Source organism: Lycorma delicatula, chromosome 7 (genome assembly GCF_047948215.1).
Source record: "Lycorma delicatula isolate Av1 chromosome 7, ASM4794821v1, whole genome shotgun sequence".
Classification (NCBI taxonomy): Eukaryota; Metazoa; Arthropoda; class Insecta; order Hemiptera; family Fulgoridae; genus Lycorma; species Lycorma delicatula.
This window is the reverse complement of record NC_134461.1, coordinates 78,508,898-78,514,532: the sequence shown is the minus strand read 5'-3', so window position 1 is coordinate 78,514,532 and position 5,635 is coordinate 78,508,898.

Sequence of the window (5,635 nt, the reverse complement as noted above, 5' to 3'; positions counted from 1 at the left end):
TGACCAGCATTACAGATAAAAATATTCATGCAGTTCGAGACACTCTTGAAGACGATTGACAAGTGAGAGTATGGGAGCTGTCAAGCAATCATCACAAACAACCTACAGTTCCGTAAAGTATGTGTCAGATGGGTCCCTCGCTTTAGATCACAGATCAGAAGTTGAGACGTTTGGAAGTCTGTCAGAGGCTTACAGCAAGGTTTGCGAAAGAAGGTGATGCATTTTTGAGTTGGATCATCACCTGTGATGAAATGTGGGTCAACAATACACTCCCCAGTTGAAACAAGCCAGTATGGAGTGATGGAGGAAAGGGAAGACAGCCCCACTGAAAGCCAAGACTCGACCGTCAGCTGGGAAGGTTTTTTTGATCGGCAAGGCATAAGCGACACACAATCAATGCTGCTTACTACTGCAAGCTGTTGAACTAGGAGAGGGCTGCATATTGTTGCAAAAGACGAGACCAACCGATTCGAGAGGCCATTCTCCTTCACAACGCCGGACCCCTATACTGCAGTTCTAACGGTCTCAAAACTAGAAGAAATGCACTGGACTCAACTTGATCTTCCTTCCTACAGCCAGGACCTATCGCCCTGCGATTTTTATTTGTTTGGGTTGCTTAAAGAAGCTCTAGGAGAGCAACGACTTAAAGATGATGAGGACGTGGAGGGATTCATGCGCAATTGGTTCCTGATGCAACCAAATTCATTCTACAATGCTGCGATAAAAAACCTTCCTTCTTGCTGCGAAAAATGGATTTCTAAAGCAGGAAACTATGTAGAGAAATAAACTATATTTACCCTTTATTTTTCAATAAATAACCTAAAAAAAAATAAAATCCCATTTATATTTGATTTAACCTTGTAGTAATTATAATCAATTTTTGATTAAAATTCATAAAAAATTATCACTTATAATGATCAAAATTGTTTTCTTTTTGTTTTTTTTTTAAAAAAAAAGGTTATATTATAAAGAAATACTATATATTGTTTTTAAAATATTATGAACACATTTTAAAAAAAGGCACAACACATACTTATATAGATTTGTTCTAGAAAATTACAGGAACAAAAAAAAGTAATAAAAATATAGAAAAACAACAAATAATTAAATATTAACAACATATAAACTACCCTACACTGTTATTTATGCAATTAAGACACACTAATAATAAGTAATTATTCTATTTAATTTAAAACTGTAATAACATACAACAAAATTAATTGTACTTATTATTCATATCATATTTACATATATATGGAATGTTAATGCCATTTCTTTAATAAAATTCAAATATTGGATATAAGTGTTTTTTAAAAGATTTGGTCACACATAACTCTTGATTTAATATTTTTATAAAAGATCTCTTTTAACCTCGGAGCACTGTTGGGTATTGCTTCACAGGATGAGACGAACGATTTGTAGCATGTGTGAAAATGCCATGCCTAACTGAGATTCAAACCTGGGACCTCCAGATGAAAGGCCGAGATGCTACCACTCCCGCCACAGAGGCTGGCTATAAAAGATTTCTATATAAGGTGGAGATCATCTACAGTACAATCTAGTTTTATACAACTGACAGACATACTTTTTTTTATAAAGTATTTTAACATTTTTATATACAAAGAGTCACAAATACAGATTAGAATTTTGCTTTGGCAGGAAAATTTACTCAAAGAACAAATTATGCTATACAAATGTAAATATATATTTTTATTCATCTACCAATAATGAAATCATGATGGCAGTGCTGCACAAGTTTTTCCTTTGAAAAATGTGTGTTCTGTATACAATCATATTACATGGATATATCTGTTTTACTTTTCTCCAAGGATAATGTTCAAAGTTGTCATGAATAATTAATAAAGGATAAATTTTGTCAGGGGTAAAAAAAATACCAAATCTTTACGCTAGGAATTCAATAAAATAGATCCCATATTTTATTAAAAGATATACTCGAGAACAATGAAAAATTATTAACAAAAAAAATGTCTTAATGAAATAAAATGTTACTGGTTAATACTGGGTATATAAAAAAAAATCTGAAAGTAGGAGATAAATAAACCGCAATGTCCCTAGTGAATACTTAAGTTTCATTTAAAATAATCTCAGTTGCAGTCATAATTAAATCATGCTAATATTCAATGTAAGATTTAAAAGGGAATAAAAAAAACGCAATTAAATGGTACTTGTCTGACATGAAATCAGAATTTTCTCTAGTCATTTACTACACTAAATAATTCATCAAAGGTTTTAGAAGAATATTAAGAAGAAAAATAATTATTATGAAAAAGATTTTACACTGAAAAAAGTTACTGGTGTTAAAGATAATATGAAATTCATTTATATGTGGGGAAAAAGAATAACAGCTAAGCTCATTTCCTTCGAGGTAACAAATGCTAATCCCACACATGACAAGTTTCTTTCCTTAATAATCAATAATTTTATTCATCTACAAAAATATGACTATATATTCCTTACAAATAATCTTGACTAAAAAATGGCATTAACATAATACATAAATACAAATTACACATATATAAATCTACATTACACCTAAACTACTTATACTAAAAATATGTTAAGAGTAAACAAGAGTAAACAATAAATATATATAAAAATAAACATCTGTTATGGTCCTTAATGTATGGAATATTATAAAATAATTAACAAGAAATTCAATGAAAATTAATAGGTTACAGCATTAAATTTAGTATTATGTTAAATAATTAAATATTTTCTAATGCATTTTTTAAATGAGAACTCAAAATTTATTATTATTAATATTATCAGTACTTGATTAATATAAATATTAAAATAAATAAATATATATATAAAAATCATACTATATGTATTACATACACTCAATTTATGTAGATTGTATAGATGAAATAATAAACAGTGGGTTTTTTAAAGCATAGCAATACCGATTCATTTGAAAATCAGATCTATATTTACCATAGGATCTTTGTAAAATAACATAAAAAAAATATGTACACACAGACATGCATTACATATATATTTACACAGGCGCACACCAGAAAGCTCAGTAAACTTTTACTGATATATTATACTCCAAGTTAATTTTGTAAAGCTTAATATCATTAAACTATACACTTACATATCCATGAAAGCATTTATGTATGTATATATGAATTAATATGTGCGTATTTGAAATTATATGATTTAATGAAAGTAATTTATTCCTTTAAATTAAAAGGAATTACTTTTTTTTTATTTGTGAAAGAGGATGTGAAGGAGTATTAGTGTAACAACCTCATTTCAATGAACATGAAGTAATGTAATTAGAAAAAAAGCTCTATACTTTTTGGTCAGTGATTCCCAAACTCTGCAACACGGTGCCCTGGGGAACTACAGCCTCTTCACAGGGGCACCAGGAAATATAGTTATTAATTTAATGTTAATAAAGTAAAAAAAAAGAAAAGTTAAATAATGAAGATACACAAGTTTTATTTATTTTTATCTCTTACTTATGAGTACTCCTCATACTTTTACTTAGGGTAAGGCGCCATGGAAGTTTAATTGAAAAAGGGCGCCACAACTTGGAAAAGTTTGGGAATCACTGCTTTAAGTAATCTATCTATAGGATAAGTTGCATAACCATTATAAGTACAGGATGTCACGGTTGGGAGAGTTCATTATATCATGAAAACTGTTATCTGGGTAGCAAATCAACCCTCTTCCATTATATATATATATATATATATATATATATGTGTGTGTGTTTCAAGGAACACTCAATGTATAGTTAGCTAATTACACTGCAATTACTATCAGATCAAGATATAGGCATATTACAGGCACAAAGATTGTATGATCATTTATTACTAAAGAAGCTATGAATATTAACTGCTTCTGAAAATAGGACAAATGAAATTAATAGTTTCCTGAAGTGCCAATGGAAAATGGTTTGTTTGAGTGTTTTGGAATGGGGAAAAATATCAACTGCTCCAGGATTACGATTAGTATTATAACTATAAGAAAAGGACTCTTCTCAAATATTTTGTTGTCAGTCTTTTGTTTTAAGTTTTCAGTTTCAGAGACTTTTTTTTATCAGCATTTTCACATCCATCTTACTGATTTACAATACAGAATGAAATGACAAAAATTGTAAACTAAATCACGTCCCACCTTTATACTGACAGTGAATATGAAATTGCCTGAGTCAGGATGACCGGTATATATTTGTAAATTTCCATCAACTATAGCAATTCCACTTAAAATCATGAGACATTTCTAATACCAAGTTGTGCCACTTATTGAATCAGATTTATTTGCCTTCATTCTGAGTGAACTTTTATCCAGTAAAATATTAATTTTTCCATTAAGTTCAAAACTGAATATAAATAAATACTCTGATATTTTGTTGATAATTTTATAATTTTGAATTTTGGGTAAAATTCATTATATATTATACTCAGACATTAATTAATAACTAAAAAAGACGTATTATACACACACATACATGTGTTTGTGTGTATAAATAAAATTACAGAATATAAAATAAATAAATAACTTCATAACTATTAAAAAAAAGCGCATAACTTTGTTAAACCATTGTGAATTCAAGAATTATGATAGATATATTACAAATAAAATTTTTATTTATTTAGAGATTTAATTATTATATTGGAAATATACCTTTTTGCTTTATTAGCATGAAACAAATTTCAATTAACATTACTACACTAGTCATAACTTTGAAATTCTGAAAATACAATGTCATCTCTCCCTATGTTCTCTGATAATTTATTCACCACTTAAATTTTCATTTCTTTTTGTAATAAACTAAAAATTGATGTTCCATTATAATTTTAATATTATATTTAAACAAAAACCTGTAATGCTTCATCTTCGTGCCATATCATAATTCAAGAATAACATATTTTAAACAAAGGAAAATAACAATGATTTAAAAAGTTTTACTAACTATAAAAATTGTGAAATTATATGTAAAAGATAAGAAACATTTATCTACAGTTATATCTCAACCTATAAGAAGTAAAACCTTTTATACTAGACTTCTAAATTGAAAATAATAAAAAAAGTATGTTAACTGAATTACCTATGTTTCAATTGTGAATTTACTCATAAAAAAAAATAAAAAAATAACATTAACATAAACAAAGTTATTTGAGATTCTTGTGTTACAATATAGTTTGATTAGTTATTATTTTGTACTTATTGCAAAATAATATAATATTTACTGTAACAAATTATGCATTAAATGCTTAATACAATTCAGATTGTTTAGAAAAAAAGATCCACAGTAAATAAGAATAATCAATTGTTTATATAACATAATAACTATTAGAAACATGAAAGAAGTACATGTCACTTTCAAGTCTAACATTACAAACATGCTTACCTCATCATGAATGGACTCAACATTTTCATATTAGCTTTACACTTCACATAAATTTAAATATTAAGACTTACAAAACAATGAGTTTGTAGTGAATTTTTTAAGAACTAAAATAAACATTTATGTTTGTTTAATAATGTCAAAATTGGCAATTAAAAATTATTAGATTAGAAATATTACAATATAAAAAAAAATATACAATATTACAATATAAAAATTATATTACAATATAAAAATAGTCATTCAAATTAT